Source organism: Oncorhynchus kisutch, linkage group LG30, assembly GCF_002021735.2.
Source record: "Oncorhynchus kisutch isolate 150728-3 linkage group LG30, Okis_V2, whole genome shotgun sequence".
Classification (NCBI taxonomy): domain Eukaryota; kingdom Metazoa; phylum Chordata; class Actinopteri; order Salmoniformes; family Salmonidae; genus Oncorhynchus; species Oncorhynchus kisutch.
Window position 1 is genome coordinate 47,802,905 of NC_034203.2, and position 20,782 is coordinate 47,823,686.

General features: G+C 44.3%; 1 protein-coding gene across 7 annotated transcripts in view; it reads left to right on the forward strand.

The window, feature by feature from the left end:
• Positions 1-3,630: 3,630 nt before the first annotated feature.
• The window catches only part of LOC109882229 (casein kinase I), a 79,136-nt gene continuing 61,984 nt past the window's right edge, over positions 3,631-20,782 (forward strand). For 2 of the 7 annotated variants that reach the window (XM_031810968.1, XM_031810971.1), the window contains exon 1: positions 3,637-3,907. The gene's annotated coding sequence lies outside the window, so the exon portion shown is untranslated. Of the gene's footprint in view, positions 3,908-20,782 lie in introns of all 7 variants that reach the window. The other 5 variants (XM_031810966.1, XM_031810965.1, XM_031810964.1 and 2 more) reach the window with 5 other exon arrangements.

The window sequence follows — 20,782 nt, forward strand, 5'->3', positions numbered from 1 at the left end:
GGGAACCGTTTGGCACTTCTCTAGGCACCACTACACCGCTGCATAGGGCTGATGGAGAGACAGCAGTCACACACAGCATGACGTTAAAGGATAAGCAGTCCATAAACTCAGACATAATAAGCCAGTAGGCCCCAATCATAAGAATACAAAAACAAAGCATTAACCATTTCCCAATCTGAATTTACAACTATTACTTCCCATTGCAAAAAATATTTCACATTTAGCACACAATGTAACTGGTGATCTAAAGTTTGTGCAGAACGCACCACCCTCTGGAGAGCCTTGCGGTTGAGGATGGTGCAGTTGCCGTAGCAGGCGGTGATACAGCACGACAGGATGCTCTCAATTGTGCATCTGTAAAAGTTTGTCAGGGTTTTAGGTGACAAGGCACATTTTTTCAGCCTGCTGAGGTTGAAGAGGTACTGTTGCATCTTCTTCACCACACTGTCTGTGTGGATGGACCATTTCATTTTGTCTGTGATGTGTACATCGAGGAATTTAAAACTTTCCACCTTCTCCACTACTGTCCCTTCGATGTGGATAGGGGTGTGCTCCCTCTGCTGTTTCCTGAAATCTACGATCATCTCCTTTGTTTTGTTGATGTTGTTTTGTAGGTTGTCTCATTGTTGTTGGTAATCAAGCCCACAACTGTTGTGTCATCTGCAAACTTGATGATTGAGTTGGAGGCGTGCTTGGCCACGCAGTCATGGGTGAACAAGGAGTACAGGAGGGGGCTGAGCACGCACCCTTGTGGGGCCCCAGTGTTGAGGGTCAGCGAAGTGGAGATGTTGTTTCCTACCTTCATCACCTGAGGGCGGCCCGTCAGGAAGTCCATGACCCAATTGCACATGGTGGGGTTGAGACCCAGGGCCTCGAGCTTAATGATCAGCTTGGAGGGTACTATGGTGTTCAATGCTGAGCTGTAGTCAATGAACAGCATTCTTACATAGGTATTCCTGTTGTCCAGATGGGATAGGGCAGTGTGCAGTGTGATGGCGATTGCATCGTCTGTGGACCTGTTGGGGCGGTATGCAAACTGAAGTGGGTCTAGGGTGGAGGTGATATGATCCTTTACTAGTCTCTCAAAGCACTTCATGATGACTGAAGTGAGTGCGACAGGGCGGTAGTCATTTAGTTCAGTTACCTTTGCCTTATTGGATGCAGGAACAATGGTGGCCATCTTGAAGCATGTGGGCACAGCAGACTGGGATAGGGAGAGATTTAATATGTGTAACACACCAGACAGCTGGTCTGCGCTTGCTTTGAGGACACGGCTAGGATTGCCGTCTGGACCAGCAACCTTGCGAGGGTTAACATGTTAAAATGTCTTACTCACGTCGGCCACGGAGAAGGAGAATCCTTGGTAGCGGGCCGTGTCAGTGGTACTGTGTTATCCTCAAAACGGGCGAAGAAGGTGTTTAGCTTGTCTGAAAGCGTGACGTCGGTGACAGCGACCTGGCTGGTTTTCTTTTTGTAGTCTGTGGTTTCCTGTAGACCCTGTCACATACATCTCGTGTCTGTGCCATTAAATTGCGACTTCATTTTGTCCCTGTACCGACATTTCGCTTGTTTGATTGCCTTGCGGATGGAATAACTACACTGTTTTTATTCTGCCATATTCCCAGTCATCTTTCCATGATACAATAATACTAACATAAAGAATGTGGGGAACTATGGAAAACAAATGTAATACTGGTTTTCATTTTGTGATGTTATTTGAAACTGTAACTTGGAAAGGATACCCCTTTTATCTGTCAAGATGTTATCCAAAATGTTGTACTTATAAAATTATGTAAGTGTTTTTGTTAAGATGTGAATGTGATTTTAGGAGGTGTAGGAGAAGTTCTAATCATATCCTTTGCACATTAAGTAGCCACTCCCCGAGTGAGGTCAGAAGAGCGTGTCAGACGGACAGAGCCGCCCCCTTTGGCCAGAGTGCATAAAAAGCCTTGGTAACGAATTTAACTTGAGACCAGAAAAGTATAGAGTGGTAGCTTCCTGTTGGAAATGGTTGAAACTTTGAACCTCAACACGAGGTGAAGAAATGAACTCACCTTCCTTGAGACCAGAGAGACGAAGAGCTGCAGCTCATGTCTATCCTGGTCCGAATCCTGAATACCAACACAAAGAGGCGATAAACTCCCCCTCTCAGTCAATCACTGGTACAGCTGATTAGCTGTCTTATGTCAGATAGAGAAAAGCTCATCTAAGTGAGACAATCCTACTATACTCATCAATGGGAATCGTCCGCATGGCTGGTTATCTTCCAGAGTGAACAACAGTAGAAGACGGGAAAGGGATAAAAGGGGAACATTATATAACTATTCTCTTATAAACCATATACTTATATGGTTTATGGGAGAATAGTTATATAATGTGTATAATGTGTCCCTTTTTCTCACCCCCTCCATCTCTTTTGTTACATGCTGTCATATCTTGTCAGTCCACTAGGGACTTTTGTCTCATGTAAGTGTGTGAATATTCGCTATTATTATTTAGTTAGCTAGTAGATAAATGATTTAAACCAATTTGTGTAGTACTGAATAATGAGCCAGGCTGGGGTTTTTTCAGATCCAAGAAGGTTATGACTGGTCAGAATGACGATATGATAAGAGGGAATGATTAATAAGATGACTGTTTATCGATTAAATAGATATAGACCTTATAGCGTTTAATTCTGGAGATAGTAACTTGTTAACAACTTCTTCCGTGGTACCCCAAATCCTAATGCGTTAAATCCTACATGATTAATTTAATCTGGAAACAATTAAACCTAGTTAGTGGATTAAATCAATAACAGCCATCAGATTAATGAAAGTAAAGTCACAACAGTATCCACATCACCAACAAACTATCATGGACCAAATACACCAAGACAGTTGTGAAGACGGCACGACAAAGCCTATTCAGGAGACTGAAAAGATTGGACCTGGGTCCTCATCCTCAAAAGGTTCTACAGCTGCACCATCGAGAGCGACTGGTTGCATCACTGCCTGGTACGGCAAGTGCTCGGTCTCCGCAAGGCACTACAGAGGGTAGTGCGTACAGCCCAGTACATCACTGAGGCCAAGCTTCCTGCCATCCAGGACCTCTATACCAGGAAGTGTCAGAGGAAGGCCCTAAAAATTGTCAATGATTCCAGCCACCCTAGTCATAGACTGTTCTCTCTGCTACCGCACGACAAGCGGTACCGGAGTGCCAAGTCTAGGTCCAAACCCCCAAGCCATAAGACTCCAGAACAGCTAATCAAATGGATACCTAGACTATTTGCATTGCCCCCCCCCCCCCCCCCTGTTTATTATCTATGCATAGTGACTAACTCTACCTACATTTTGGGTGAATGTTTTTGTGTAAGGGTTGAAAGTGTGGCGAGTCCGTATGTATTACCTCAATTACCTCGACTAACCTGTGCCCAAACCACATTGACTCTGTACCGGTATATAGCCTCACTACTGTTATTTTACTGCAGCTCTTTAATGATTTGTTTTTTACTTATCTATTTTTTTACTTAACGCATGTTTTTCTCAACGGCATTTTTTATTAAGGATTTGTAAGTCAGCATTTCACTGTAAGGTCTACCTACACCTGTTGTATTCGGCGCATCAGACAAATCCAATTTGATTTGAAGACCAGTCAGTCGTTTTGATGCTCTCGAACACGGCCTGTGACTAGCTATTCTCCAAACCAAGTTACGCTAGTTTAACAACTTATCTGTAGCAGGGAACAGCGCAGCGGCAGAAAGAAAAATGTTACGCTCGTTCGTTACCTGACTGGCGAGGTTGAGTTTACAGAGACAACAGCCACAGGAGAGAGAGAGAGAGAGAGAGAGAGGAGGAACATGGAATGAAGAAAATTACATTAAACACAATGAGGTTGGAATTACCGTGTCTTAAACCAACCGGAGAAGGTACACGCTTTCCCTCCCTTCGTTCATTGTGTGTTTGTTTTTGACCAATAGATTAGTGAAACATGAATTGAAAGAAATGTGCATCAATCTCGACAGTAACAGTTACGGATTAAGGAGTTGCCCTGTTTTTTTGTTGTCGTATTATATTTATTATTCGGGAAATGTCAACAAACGGATTGTTTTTTGTTCATTTGTAAACGTATAGCTATAACGTTATCAACTCTACTTTTGTATTTACAACTTTTAATGTTTTTTTAAACCAACGACAATATATCGTAGTGAAGTTCCATCGCTAGGCCATAGCAACAAATCAACTGCCAGTTAGCAACAAATCAACTAACGTTTAGCAAAGCTAGCTAGGTACAGTAACTTCCTGTGATACCGTAGGTAGTTAGGCAAATTAGCTGGTTAGCAAAGCTAGCTAAATGTACATATTACAATAGGTGCATTTTGATTGATTATCTAACTCACCAGATATCACCTGGCATTAACCACGTTAGGTAATTGGTTGAGGTAAAAGCCTACAGCTAGCCGACACCGGTGAATCTGCCTGCTCTAGCTAACGTTAGCTAGGCGACTAGCTGCGACACCATTTAGCGTGCTATCCAAAACCGCAACTAAATATGTTAGCTAAATATGCCATCTCGCTAACTTGTGTTCGCTTTATAATGCAAATGTTATATTTTATAATCGATTGTCAACTACGACGACAACGCCAGGAAGATAACTAGCTAATGTTAGCTAGCATATCGATGTGTAGCAAGCTAGGACAACAGGTAAATGTTTCAGGCCTAGCTAACTAATCCCCCGTGATTAATGTGTTCAAGCTGTGTAAAAACATCAACGTCACGTACAATGTAAAAAATGAATAACGTCAACTAGTTTGGTTCGTCGACCAACCTAAACAGATACACACATCACACAAAACCCTGTTCACACTAGCTAGGCTAACAGTCAGCTACCTATCCAGGCAGCCTATAACTAGTTAGCGAGCTTGGGCCTAACTCGATTAGCTAACCAAATATTTTTACAGTAGGTCAGGCGTAAGTTTTCCAGATACCTGGCTAGATCGACTCTACTGAAAATCAAGCCAACCTATCTATCTTTGCATTGATCTTGTCAATGGCTGTATTGCAAGCATAACTTTGCCATATGACTAACTTAACGAGCTAGTAGTACTAGTACGTTGACTTTACATGGCTAGGCACTTGTTTAGTTCCTGTCTGTGTTCGGAGTATATTCTTGCTAGGTACTTGTTTAGTTGCTGTCTGTGTTTGGAGTATATTCTTGCTAGGTACTTGTTTAGTTGCTGTCTGTGTTCGGAGTATATTCTTGCTAGGTACTTGTTTAGTTGCTGTCTGTGTTCGGAGTATATTCTTGCTAGGTACTTGTTTAGTTGCTGTCTGTGTTTGGAGTATATTCTTGCTAGGTACTTGTTTAGTTGCTGTCTGTGTTCGGAGTATATTCTTGCTAGGTACTTGTTTAGTTGCTGTCTGTGTTTGGAGTATATTCTTGCTAGGTACTTGTTTAGTTGCTGTCTGTGTTCGGAGTATATTCTTGCTAGGTACTTGTTTAGTTGCAGTCTGTGTTCGGAGTATATTCTTGCTAGGTACTTGTTTAGTTGCTGTCTGTGTTCGGAGTATATTCTTGCTCGCTACGTACTGATGTTCTCCCAGGATCTTTGCCCCTTGCCACTCCATAAACCAAACAAACCCAAAACGAAAGCCTTTTTTTTTGTTTTGTTGCTGTTATCCAACTGGCAGTATCACTTACGATGAATTACTAAGGAGTCTTATTCCTAAAACCACCCAGCCATCACATTTTGAACGAGACAATGGATTCCCCTGGCTGTGTTTACAAACATATCCTCTTGTTTATTATGAAGTGAGACAACTGTGTCAATTGTAGAAATTCATCACAACACAAGCTACCACTAAACAGTCTTTGAAATGTGTCATCGGCACAGCAGCGAAACTGTAAAAGCTGGAGATTAAGTAACCACAGAGTAAGGCCTACCCGGCTGGATGTGGATGTCGATATTTGTGGCTTTGCTGCACACCACAGAAATCAGCTGCACATGTAGGGGGGTCTGAATTTAAGGTCATATTGTGTGGTGTTGTGATGATAGTCTCAGTCATAACTGATCAGATGCATATGTCAGGAGCAAGAGGTTACGTGGTATTCCTCCCAAATGGCACCCTTTTGACCACAGCCCAAGGGCACTATATAGGGAAAAGGGAGCCATTTGGGACGCTTCAATGGATAGAGACCTTGTTGTTCCGCCTGTCTCTCTGGGGCTGTGAAACTGGTTAGTTGAGAATAACAGATAATCCCATAAAAACATGGCAGTTCCTGTTCATGACTGACAGTCTCTCTGCTGTGCTAGTTATCAAGACAGACTAGTCTGGTTCACAGTCTCTGCTGTGCTAGTTATCAAGACAGACTAGTCTTGTTGACAGTCTCTCTGCTGTGCTAGTTATCAAGACAGACTAGTCTGGTTCACAGTCTCTGCTGTGCTAGTTATCAAGACAGACTAGTCTTGTTGACAGTCTCTCTGCTGTGCTAGTTATCAAGGCAGACTAGCCTGGTTGACAGTCTCTCTGCTGTGCTAGTTATCAAGACAGACTAGCCCGGTTGACAGTCTCTCTGCTGTGCTAGTTATCAAGACAGACTAGCCGGGTTGACCGTCTCTCTGCTGTGCTAGTTATCAAGACAGACTAGCCCGGTTGACCGTCTCTCTGCTGTGCTAGTTATCAAGACAGACTAGTCTGGTTGACAGTCTCTCTGCTGTGCTAGTTCTCAAGACAGACTAGCCTGGTTGACAGTCTCTCTGCTGTGCTAGTTATTTAGACAGACTAGCCTGGTTGACAGTCTCTCTGCTGTGCTAGTTATGAAGACAGACCAGTCTGGTTCACAGTCTCTCTGCTGTGCTAGTTATTTAGACGGACTGGCCTGTTTGACAGTCTCTCTTCTGTGCTAGTTATGAAGACAGACTGATAGTTTAGCCTGGTCCCAGATCTTCGTATTATTATTTTTAATCCACGATAGGAGTTGGCTGCTATACAATACAAACAGATCTGAGAACAGGCTAGGTTACTAGTGATAGATTGGGTGATAGGTATGGGGCTAATGGATGCCATGTGGCCTTGCTGGTCTCTTTCTGTAACCTGACCCCCAATGGAAGCCGGAGAGGTATAGGCTGGTCTCTCTGTAACCTGACCCCCAATAGAAGCTGGAGAGGTATAGGCTGGTCTCTGTGTAACCTGACCCCCACCTGAAGCCTGAGAAGTATATGCTGGTCTCTGTGTAACCTGACCTCCAATGGAAGCCGGAGAGGTATAGGCTGGTCTCTGTGTAACCTGACCCCCAATGGAAGCCAGAGAGGTATAGGCTGGTCTCTGTGTAACCTGACCCCCAATGGAAGCCAGAGAGGTATAGGCTGGTCTCTTTGTAACCTGACCTCCAATGGAAGCCAGAGAGGTATAGGCTGGTCTCTGTGTAACCTGACCCCCAATGGAAGCCAGAGAGGTATAGGCTGGTCTCTCTGTAACCTGACCTCCAATGGAAGCCAGAGAGGTATAGGCTGGTCTCTCTGTAACCTGACCTCCAATGGAAGCCGTAGAGGTATAGGCTGGTCTCTCTGTAACCTGACCTCCAATGGAAGCCAGAGAGGTATAGGCTGGTCTCTCTGTAACCTGACCTCCAATGGAAGCCGGAGAGGTATAGGCTGGTCTCTCTGTAACCTGACCTCCAATGGAAGCCGTAGAGGTATAGGCTGGTCTCTGTGTAACCTGACCTCCAATGGAAGCCAGAGAGGTATAGGCTGGTCTCTCTGTAACCTGACCCCCAATGGAAGCCAGAGAGGTATAGGCTGGTCTCTCTGTAACCTGACCCCCAATGGAAGCCAGAGAGGTATAGGCTGGTCTCTCTGTAACCTGACCTCCAATGGAAGCCGGAGAGGCATAGGCTGGTCTCTCTGTAACCTGACCTCCAATGGAAGCCAGAGAGGAAAAAGCTGGTCTCTGTGTAACTTGACCCCACCTGAAGCCTGAGAGGTATAGGCCTATACATCACCAGCAACAAACAATACCCCCTGTGTGTGTGTGTGTGTGTGTGTGTGTGTGTGTGTGTGTGTGTGTGTGTACAAAACATTAGTAACACTTTCCTAATATTAAGTTTAGTAATATTTAGTAATATTCACTTTCCTAATATTTATTGCATCCCCTTTTGCCCTCAGAACAGCCTCAATTAATCTGTGCAAGGACTCTGCAAGGTGTCCACAGGGATGCTGGCCCATGTTGACTTCAATGCTTCCCACAGTTGTGTCAAGTTGGCTGGATGACCTTTGGGTTGCGCTGCTTTATCTTGGCCAGGTCGCAGTTGTAAATGAGAACTTGTTCTCAACTGGCCGACCTGGTTAAATAAAGTTGGGGAAAAAATAACTAAATATCATTCGCCTGGTTCGTCTGTCATGGAAAGAGCAGGTGTTCCTAATGTTTTGTACACTACAACCCACACAGTAAAATACAGTAGGGGGATGTTCCACAGCTTACACATTTTCTTTCTTGCTTAAGATTCCTACTAGGTCTAGCTATAGCATGATGTTGATGGATTCCTACTAGGTCTAGCTATAGCATGATGTTGATGGATTCCTGCTAGGTCTAGCTATAGCATGTTGTTGATGGATTCCTGCTAGGTCTAGCTATAGCATGATGTTGATGGATTCCTGCTAGGTCTAGCTATAGCATGTTGTTGATGGATTCCTGCTAGGTCTAGCTATAGCATGATGTTGATGGATTCCTGCTAGGTCTAGCTATAGCATGATGTTGATGGATTCCCACTAGGTCTAGCTATAGCATGATGTTGATGGATTCCTACTAGGGCTAGCTATAGCATGATGTTGATGGATTCCTGCTAGGTCTAGCTATAGCATGATGTTGATGGATTCCCACTAGGTCTAGCTATAGCATGATGTTGATGGATTCCTACTAGGGCTAGCTATAGCATGATGTTGATGGATTCCTGCTAGGTCTAGCTATAGCATGATGTTGATGGATTCCTGCTAGGTCTAGCTATAGCATGATGTTGATGGATTCCTACTAGGTCTAGCTATAGCATGATGTTGATGGATTCCTGCTAGGTCTAGCTATAGCATGATGTTGATGGATTCCTACTAGGTCTAGCTATAGCATGATGTTGATGGATTCCTGCTAGGTCTAGCTATAGCATGATGTTGATGGATTCCTACTAGGTCTAGCTATAGCATGATGTTGATGGATTCCTGCTAGGTCTAGCTATAGCATGTTGTTGATGGATTCCTGCTAGGTCTAGCTATAGCATGATGTTGATGGATTCCTGCTAGGTCTAGCTATAGCATGATGTTGATGGATTCCTACTAGGTCTAGCTATAGCATGATGTTGATGGATTCCTGCTAGGTCTAGCTATAGCATGATGTTGATGGATTCCTACTAGGTCTAGCTATAGCATGATGTTGATGGATTCCTGCTAGGTCTAGCTATAGCATGATGTTGATGGATTCCTACTAGGTCTAGCTATAGCATGATGTTGATGGATTCCTGCTAGGTCTAGCTATAGCATGATGTTGATGGATTCCTGCTAGGTCTAGCTATAGCATGATGTTGATGGATTCCTGCTAGGTCTAGCTATAGCATGATGTTGATGGATTCCTACTAGGTCTAGCTATAGCATGATGTTGATGGATTTCTGCTAGGGCTAGCTATAGCATGATGTTGATGGATTCCTACTAGGTCTAGCTATAGCATGATGTTGATGGATTCCTACTAGGGCTAGCTATAGCATGATGTTGATGGATTCCTACTAGGGCTAGCTATAGCATGATGTTGATGGATTCCTGCTAGGTCTAGCTATAGCATGATGTTGATGGATTCCTGCTAGGTCTAGCTATAGCATGATGTTGATGGATTCCTGCTAGGTCTAGCTATAGCATGATGTTGATGGATTCCTACTAGGTCTAGCTATAGCATGATGTTGATGGATTCCTGCTAGGGCTAGCTATAGCATGATGTTGATGGATTCCTACTAGGGCTAGCTATAGCATGATGTTGATGGATTCCTACTAGGGCTAGCTATAGCATGATGTTGATGGATTCCTACTAGGGCTAGCTATAGCATGATGTTGATGGATTCCTACTAGGGCTAGCTATAGCATGATGTTGATGGATTCCTACTAGGGCTAGCTATAGCATGATGTTGATGGATTCCTACTAGGGCTAGCTATAGCATGATGTTGATGGATTCCTACTAGGTCTAGCTATAGCATGATGTTGATGGATTCCTGCTAGGTCTAGCTATAGCATGATGTTGATGGATTCCTGCTAGGTCTAGCTATAGCATGATGTTGATGGATTCCCACTAGGTCTAGCTATAGCATGATGTTGATGGATTCCTACTAGGTCTAGCTATAGCATGTTGTTGATGGATTCCTGCTAGGTCTAGCTATAGCATGATGTTGATGGATTCCTGCTAGGTCTAGCTATAGCATGATGTTGATGGATTCCTGCTAGGTCTAGCTATAGCATGATGTTGATGGATTCCTGCTAGGTCTAGCTATAGCATGATGTTGATGGATTCCTGCTAGGTCTAGCTATAGCATGATGTTGATGGGATTTTTAAAATGGTATACCACTTTTCCAGGCATTTTAAAGATCTGTTAATCTGTAAGATTTGTGTGGGACTATCTGGACCAAATGAACCTATTGCCTACCAAAAGGCTCTTTATAAGACGGAAAGATGGAGTCTAATCTTAGATGAAATGTCTGTGACACTTCAACCAGAGACAAAACCCCTCTAGATTGCTGACCTGCATAGATGTCTAATAATACCAGGCCTGTTGAGATCAGCATACTCCTGTCTGCTGCGTGTTCAACCCAAATATCTCTACTGTGTGTTTGTACACGCACTGCAAGTCATCCTTGGGCCATATTACCACGGTAGGTTACCATGTATCATATAGTTTGAAACCACTTTCTCTTTGGCTTATCTTACTTTATTTTGTCAGTGTAAAGACAGCCTCAGTCATGTTATGTCCACACTGTGTCCCAACTGGCAACCTAGTATCTATTACAGCCATTCTGTCCACACTGTGTCCCAACTGGCAACCTAGTATCTATTACAGCCATTCTGTCCACACTGTGTCCCAACTGGCAACCTAGTATCTATTACAGCCATTCTGTCCACACTGTGTCCCAACTGGCAACCTAGTATCTATTACAGCCATTCTGTCCACACTGTGTCCCAACTGGCAAGCTAGTATCTATTACAGCCATTCTGTCAACACTGTGTCCCAACTGGCAACCTAGTATCTATTACAGCCATTCTGTCCACACTGTGTCCCAACTGGCAAGCTAGTATCTATTACAGCCATTCTGTCAACACTGTGTCCCAACTGGCAACCTAGTATCTATTACAGCCATTCTGTCCACACTGTGTCCCAACTGGCAAGCTAGTATCTATTACAGCCATTCTGTCCACACTGTGTCCCAACTGGCAACCTAGTATCTATTACAGCCATTCTGTCCACACTGTCCCAACTGCCAACCTAGTATCTATTACAGCCATTCTGTCCACACTGTGTCCCAACTGCCAACCTAGTATCTATTACAGCCATTCTGTCCACACTGTGTCCCAACTGCCAACCTAGTATCTATTACAGCCATTCTGTCCACACTGTGTCCCAACTGGCAAGCTAGTATCTATTACAGCCATTCTGTCAACACTGTGTCCCAACTGGCAACCTAGTATCTATTACAGCCATTCTGTCCACACTGTGTCCCAACTGGCAAGCTAGTATCTATTACAGCCATTCTGTCAACACTGTGTCCCAACTGGCAACCTAGTATCTATTACAGCCATTCTGTCCACACTGTGTCCCAACTGGCAAGCTAGTATCTATTACAGCCATTCTGTCCACACTGTGTCCCAACTGGCAACCTAGTATCTATTACAGCCATTCTGTCCACACTGTCCCAACTGCCAACCTAGTATCTATTACAGCCATTCTGTCCACACTGTGTCCCAACTGCCAACCTAGTATCTATTACAGCCATTCTGTCCACACTGTGTCCCAACTGCCAACCTAGTATCTATTACAGCCATTCTGTCCACACTGTGTCCCAACTGGCAACCTAGTATCTATTACAGCCATTCTGTCCACACTGTGTCCCAACTGGCAAACTGATCACCAAGGTGGCATAGCAGTTCAGACGTCTTTTGTCCTCGTCTTGTCGTGTCCTGTATATATATATATTTACAACTTTTTCACATACATTTTATTTTTATTTTCCATCAACTCATCTTCAAAACACTCTCCTGCAACCCGCCTCACCAATGTATATTTATAAAAAAGTATTATTTACCTCAGATCTGTAATCCTCCAAGAAGCTAGCCAGAAACTCCAAGAAGCTAGCCTGAAACTAGCCAGAAGCTAATCCAGAAGCTAGTTCAGAAGCTAGTTAGCTCCTTTACTGGCAAATCGTTAGTATCCAGCTAACCACGGTTTGTGGTCATCAGCTATCCTTTAGCTCGAAAATCTATCGCCAGTTCTGTACGGCGCAGCGCGGCTCGGAACGGAACATACCGGACCAATTTTTCTCTCCATGTCCCTGGATTTCGACTGCTCTCTGGACATTCATACCCGGATCTCACAGCTAGCTAGCTGCTATCCGTGTGACTATCGGTCTTCGTCGATTCCGGAGCAAACATCAATTATTCCGGAGCTAGCAAGCTCCGTCAATCACTCCTGAGTTCCATCAATCACACCTGGGCTGCAGTCACCTATCCGGACCCGTTTTACTGCTTTCGCGGAGCCCCACCGGGCCTTCACAACTGGACTGCCGACGTTATCTACCCGAAGGAGTTATTTGGCTGGCTCCTCCGTCGCGACGTTACCTGAACGCCCATCTGCGGCCTGCTAACCGTTAGCTGTCTTACCGGCTGCTATCTGAATAGACAATCGGACAAAATTTTTTTTATATATATATATTTTTTCTTTTATTTTTTTTAATATTATTATTATTATGTTTTCTTCTTGGGCCTCTATAACTATATCTATTGTTTTTATTTTTGTTGTTGTTGTGTGATTTGGATTGATCCCCTCTACCACACGGAACCCCACTAATCTACTGACGGAACGTAAGGGGTGGCTAACAGACCTCCATCCTATGCTAGCTTGCTACCGATGCCCTGGCTAGCTGTCTAAATCACCAACCAACCTCTCCACTCACCGGACCCTTTTGATCACTCGACTAAGCATGCCTCTCCTTAATGTCAATATGTCTTGTCCATTTCTGTTCTGGTTAGTGTTTATTGGCTTATTTCACTGTAGAGCCTCTAGTCCTGCTCACTATACCTTATCCAACCTATTAGTTCCACCACCCACACATGCAATGACATCTCCTGGTTTCAACGATGTTTCTAGAGACAATATCTCTCTCTTCATCACTCAATACCTAGGTTTACCTCCACTGTATTCACATCCTACCATACATTTGTCTGTACATTATACCTTGATGCTATTTTATCGCCCCCAGAAACCTCCTTTTACTCTATGTTCCAGACGTTCTAGACGACCAATTCTCATAGCTTTTAGCCGTACCCTTATTCTACTCCTCCTATGTTCCTCTGGCGATGTAGAGGTGAATCCAGGCCCTGCAGTGCCTAGCTCCACTCCTATTCCCCAGGCGCTCTCTTTTGACGACTTCTGTAACCGTAATAGCCTTGGTTTCATGCATGTTAACATTAGAAGCCTCCTCCCTAAGTTTGTTCTATTCACTGCTTTAGCACACTCTGCCAACCCGGATGTTCTAGCTGTGTCTGAATCCTGGCTTAGGAAGACCACCAAAAACTCAGACATTTTAATTCCAAACTACAACATTTTCAGACAAGATAGAACTGCCAAAGGGGGCGGTGTTGCAATCTACTGCAAAGATAGCCTGCAGAGTTCTGTCCTACTATCCAGGTCTGTACCCAAACAATTTGAACTTCTACTTTTAAAAATCCACCTCTCTAAAAACAAGTCTCTCACCGTTGCCGCCTGCTATAGACCACCCTCTGCCCCCAGCTGTGCTCTGGACACCATATGTGAACTGATTGCCCCCCATCTATCTTCAGAGTTCGTGCTGCTAGGCGACCTAAACTGGAACATGCTTAACACCCCAGCCATCCTACAATCTAAACTTGATGCCCTCAATCTCACACAAATTATCAATGAACCTACCAGGTACCTCCCCAAAACCTTAAACACGGGCACCCTCATAGATATCATCCTAACCAACTTCCCCTCTAAATACACCTCTGCTGTCTTCAACCAAGATCTCAGCGATCACTGCCTCATTGCCTGCATCCGTAATGGGTCAGCGGTCAAACGACCGCCACTCATCACTGTAAAACGCTCCCTGAAACACTTCTGCGAGCAGGCCTTTCTAATCGACCTGGCCGGGGTATCCTGGAAGGATATTGATCTCATCCCGTCAGTAGAGGATGCCTGGATATTTTTTAAAAATGCCTTCCTAACCATCCTAAATAAACATGCCCCATTCAAGAAATTTAGAACCAGGAACAGATATAGCCCTTGGTTCTCCCCAGACCTGACTGCCCTTAACCAACACAAAAACATCCTATGGCGTTCTGCATTAGCATCGAACAGCCCCCGTGATATGCAGCTGTTCAGGGAAGCTAGAAATCATTATACACAGGCAGTTAGAAAAGCCAAGGCTAGCTTTTTCAAGCAGAAATTTGCTTCCTGCAACACTAACTCAAAAAAGTTCTGGGACACTGTAAAGTCCATGGAGAATAAGAACACCTCCTCCCAGCTGCCCACTGCACTGAAGATAGGAAACACTGTCACCACTGATAAATCCACCATAATTGAGAATTTCAATAAGCATTTTTCTACGGCTGGCCATGCTTTCCACCTGGCTACTCCTACCCCGGACAACAGCACTGCACCCCCAACAGCAACTCGCCCAAGCCTTCCCCATTTCTCCTTCTCCCAAATCCATTCAGCTGATGTTCTGAAAGAGCTGCAAAATCTGGACCCCTACAAATCAGCCGGGCTAGACAATCTGGACCCTTTCTTTCTAAAATTATCTGCCGAAATTGTTGCCACCCCTATTACTAGCCTGTTCAACCTCTCTTTCGTGTCGTCTGAGATTCCCAAAGATTGGAAAGCAGCTGCGGTCATCCCCCTCTTCAAAGGGGGGGACACTCTTGACCCAAACTGCTACAGACCTATATCTATCCTACCGTGCCTTTCTAAGGTCTTCGAAAGCCAAGTCAACAAACAGATTACCGACCATTTCGAATCTCACCATACCTTCTCTGCTATGCAATCTGGTTTCAGAGCTGGTCATGGGTGCACCTCAGCCACGCTCAAGGTCCTAAACGATATCTTAACCGCCATCGATAAGAAACATTACTGTGCAGCCGTATTCATTGATCTGGCCAAGGCTTTCGACTCTGTCAATCACCATATCCTCATCGGCAGACTCGACAGCCTTGGTTTCTCAAATGATTGCCTCGCCTGGTTCACCAACTACTTCTCTGATAGAGTTCAGTGTGTCAAATCGGAGGGTCTGCTGTCCGGACCTCTGGCAGTCTCTATGGGGGTGCCACAGGGTTCAATTCTTGGACCGACTCTCTTCTCTGTATACATCAATGAGGTCGCTCTTGCTGCTGGTGAGTCCCTGATCCACCTCTACGCAGACGACACCATTCTGTATACTTCCGGCCCTTCTCTGGACACTGTGTTAACAACCCTCCAGGCAAGCTTCAATGCCATACAACTCTCCTTCCGTGGCCTCCAATTGCTCTTGAATGCAAGTAAAACTAAATGCATGCTCTTCAACCGATCGCTGCCTGCACCTACCCGCCTGTCCAACATCACTACTCTGGACGGCTCTGACTTAGAATACGTGGACAACTACAAATACTTAGGTGTCTGGTTAGATTGTAAACTCTCCTTCCAGACCCATATCAAACATCTCCAATCCAAAGTTAAATCTAGAATTGGCTTCCTATTTCGCAACAAAGCATCCTTCACTCATGCTGCCAAACATACCCTTGTAAAACTGACCATCCTACCAATCCTCGACTTTGGCGATGTCATTTACAAAATAGCCTCCAATACCCTACTCAACAAATTGGATGCAGTCTATCACAGTGCAATCCGTTTTATCACCAAAGCCCCATATACTACCCACCATTGCGACCTGTACGCTCTCGTTGGCTGGCCCTCGCTTCATACTCGTCGCCAAACCCACTGGCTCCATGTCATCTACAAGACCCTGCTAGGTAAAGTCCCCCCTTATCTCAGCTCGCTGGTCACCATAGCATCTCCCACCTGTAGCACACGCTCCAGCAGGTATATCTCTCTAGTCACCCCCAAAACCAATTCTTTCTTTGGCCGCCTCTCCTTCCAGTTCTCTGCTGCCAATGACTGGAACGAACTACAAAAATCTCTGAAACTGGAAACACTTATCTCCCTCACTAGCTTTAAGCACCAACTGTCAGAGCAGCTCACAGATTACTGCACCTGTACATAGCCCACCTATAATTTAGCCCAAACAACTACCTCTTTCCCAACTGTATTTAATTTTAATTTATTTATTTATTTTGCTCCTTTGCACCCCATTATTTTTTTATTTCTACTTTGCACATTCTTCCATTGCAAAACTACCATTCCAGTATTTTACTTGCTATATTGTATTTACTTTGCCATCTTGGCCTTTTTTGCCTTTACCTCCCTTCTCACCTCATTTGCTCACATTGTATATAGACTTGTTTATACTGCATTATTGACTGTATGTTTGTTTTTACTCCATGTGTAACTCTGTGTCGTTTTATCTGTCGAACTGCTTTGCTTTATCTTGGCCAGGTCGCAATTGTAAATGAGAACTTGTTCTCAACTTGCCTACCTGGTTAAATAAAGGTAAAATAAAAAATAAATAAAAAAAACTAGGAACTGTGTCCAAACTGGCAACCTATTTCCCGTAGTGCACTACTTTTGACCAGGGCCAACGTGAAGTGTGTCAGCTCCATTCATTAGGCTGCACTTCTATCTGCAACAAGCCCAGGTAAACATCACCTCTCTGAGCAGTGGACAGCCCAGTTAAATATCACCTCTCTGAGCAGTGGACAGCCCAGTTAAATATCACCTCTCTGAGCAGTGGACAGCCCAGTTAAATATCATCTCTCTGAGCAGTGGACAGCCCAGTTAAAAAATAATATTTTTTGACTCATCAATCTACATACAATACCCGATAGTGACAAAGCAAAAATAGGTTTTTAGAAATGTTTGTACGTTTATAAAAAATACAAAACTGAAATATCACATTTACATAAGTATTCAGACCCTTTAATCAGTACTTTGTTGACGCACCTTTGTCAGTAATTACAGCCTCAAGTCTTCTTGGGTATGACTCTACAATCTTGACACACCTGTAATTGGGGAGTTTCTCCCATTCTTCTCTGCAGATCCTCTCAAGCTCTGTCAGGTTGGATGGGGAACGTCGCTATTTTCAGGGCTCTCCAGTTCCGGACTCTGGTTGTGCCACTTAAGTCCCGAAGCCACTCTTGTGTTGTCTTGGCTGTGTGCTTAGTCTCGTTGTCCTGTTGGAAGGTGAACCTTCGCCCCAGTCTGAGGTCCGGCGTGTTCTGGAGCAGGTTTTCAAAAGGATCTCTGTACTTTGCTCCGTTCATCTTTACCTTGGTCTTGACTAGTCTCCCAGTTCCTGCCGCTGAACAACATCCCCACAGCATGATGCTGCCACCACCGTCTTCACCTTAGGGATGTTGCCAGGTTTCCTTCAGATGTGCAGCTTGGCATTCAGGCCAAAGAGTTCAATCTTGGTTTCATCAAACCAGAGAACCTTGTTCCTCATGGTCCGAGAGTCCTTTAGGTGCCTTTTGGCAAACTCCAAGCGGGCTGTCATGTGCCTTTTACTGAGGATTGGCTCCCGTCTGGCCACTTTACCATGAAGTCCTGATTAGTGGAGTGCTGCAGAGATAGTTGTCCTTCTGGAAGGTTCTCCCATCTCCATAGAGGAACTCTGGAGCTCTGTCAGAGTCCCCAACTGGTTCTTGGTCATCTTCCTAACCAAGGACCGTCTCCCCCGATTGCTCAGTTTGGCCCGGCGGCTAGCTCTAGGAAGAATTTATTTATGAATTTATTTATGAATGATGGAGGCCAATGTGTTCTTGAGGACCTTCAATGCTGCAGACATGTTTATTCTACCCTTCCTTAGATCTGTGTCTCGACACAATCCTGTCTCTGAGCTCTACGGACAATTTCATGGCCTGGTTTTTGCTCTGACATGCACTGTCAACTGTGGGGCCGTATATAGACAGTTGTGTGCCTTTCCAAATCATGTCCAATCAATTGAATTTACCACAGGTGGACTCCAAGTTGTAGTAACATCTCAGGGATGATCAATGGAAATGGGATGCACCTGAGCTGAATTTTGTGCTGTATACGACCAAACAATTGACTAGTCAAGTAAATGGGGTCAGCTCTGTGTTCGTATATAAATCAAATTGATTCATAACAATCTTCTTACATTAGCTGATGTCACAAAGTGCTGTACAAAAACCCAGCATAATCCCCAAACGGCAAGCAATGCAGGTGTAGAAGCACGGTGGCTAGGAAAAACTCCATAGAAAGGCCAGAACCTAGGAAGAAACCTAGAGAGGATCCAGGCTATGAGGGGTGGCTTGTCCTCTTCTGGTTGTGCCGGGTGGAGATTATAACAGAACATGACCAAGATGTTCAAATGTTCATAGATGACCAGCAGGGTCAAATAATATTAATCACAGTAGTTGTCGAGGGTGCAACACGTCAGCACCTCGGTAGTAAATGGCAGTTGGCTTTTCATAGCCGATCATTGCGAGTCTCTCTACCTCTCCTGCTGTCTCTGGAGAGTTGAAAACAGCAGGTCTGGGACAGGTAGCACGTCCGGTGAACAGCTCAGGGTTCCATAGCCTGATGATTTTATTTCGCTACATCAAGTAGTGTCTTATAAGTGGGCTTGGGCGTTATTAAGATTGTCATACCCTCATACCGACCTTGTGCCATACCCGGATATTCGATAATACCAGCACTGACCACAAGGGGCGCTGTTTTCAAACCTCACTGATACTCTATAATCCGAAGGTTAGCAATGCTAACAACAAAATCCATTCGAATATGCTTACTAAATGCTAACAAGTTCATTGCGAACATTTTGTACAGTTTCTGACCTAAACTATACAAGTAACTCAAAAAAGTCTACACAGTTTGCTGTACTCACAAACAAATCTCAGCCAGGAGGGGATTTCTCTGCTGTTACCAAGCAAATGCTTGATTTTGGTAGACCCTAACCACATAGTTAGATAGCTAACCAGCTACTAAATTAGCAAACCAAAAGCACAACTGCAGAGCATTTAGCATATTTTAGACAGTTAACTTAATAGTTATAAGATATCTAGCAGGCAAAGATTTAGTTGTGAATTCCATACTGTAACTAGGTCACCTGGCGCGTGTTGAACAACTGAGTGAATCACACGGCTCCGGTCTCTGGTCGTTGTGTGTTTTTATAAACAAACACCACGTGACTGGGAACTACTGTAAGCTACATAATAATGTTCTTTATCCCCTAACCAGGGACATCACTAGACATTCAGAACATCCGGGTCTCAGCCCTGAAGACTCCGGAGGGGGTGGGATTTGATTCCTGCGTGGCCCCGCACTCTTGGCCTCGCATGCTAGCAGTGAACATTTTGCAAAAACATAACGCGATGTTGCATGTCTCACTGCTTTGTTCCATGCGCTGTGCTCTCCTGACGCCTAATAATGAACACTTCTTAATATTGACCACGTGTTGTTCCAAATACATCGTTACAGTTTGTGGTTAGCTAGCTGGCGAATTGTAGCTTTATTTGCATTGACATGAAATCAAAATGCCTCAAAACACCACATGGTATCAATAACATGCAGAAATAAGCCACTGTGACAAATAAAGTTTGATTTGAAAACCAATGGAACAGGCTACTGGTTTCAAATGGTAAATCATAATATATTGGTCACCTAAACGTACTTAACAGATGTTATTGTGGGTGTAGGGAAATGCTTGTGTTCCTATCTCCAACAGTGCAGTAATATCTAACAATACACAAGGGGCTCCATAGTGGCGCAGCGGTCTAAGGCACTGCATCTCAGTGCTAGAGGCGTCACTACAGACCCTGGTTCGATTCCAGGCTGTATCACAACCGGCTGTGATTGGGAGTCCCATAGAGCGGCGCCCAATTGGTCCAGCGTCGTCTGGGTTTGGCCGGGGTAGGCCGCCATTGTAAATACGAATTTGTTCTTAACTGACTTGTTTTGTTAAATAAAGGTTGAATAAATAACAATACACACATCTCAAATTAAAAGAATAAAATTAAGAAATGTATGAATATTAGGACGAGCAATGTCGGGATGTCATTGACTACAATACAGTTGAATACAGTATAGACATATGAAATGAATAAAATAGTATGTAAACATTAAAGTGATTCTATGGATATGGGGCAGCAGACTCTAAGGTGCAGGGTTGAGTAACCAGGTGAGTGATTCCATGTCTATGGATATGGGGCAGCAGCCTCTAAGGTGCAGGGTTGAGTAACCAGGTGAGTGATTCCATGTCTATGGATATGGGGCAGCAGCCTCTAAGGTGCAGGGTTGAGTAACCAGGTGAGTGATTCCATGTCTATGGATATGGGGCAGCAGCCTCTAAGGTGCAGGGTTGAGTAACCAGGTGAGTGATTCCATGTCTGGATATGGGGCAGCAGCCTCTAAGGTGCAGGGTTGAGTAACCAGGTGA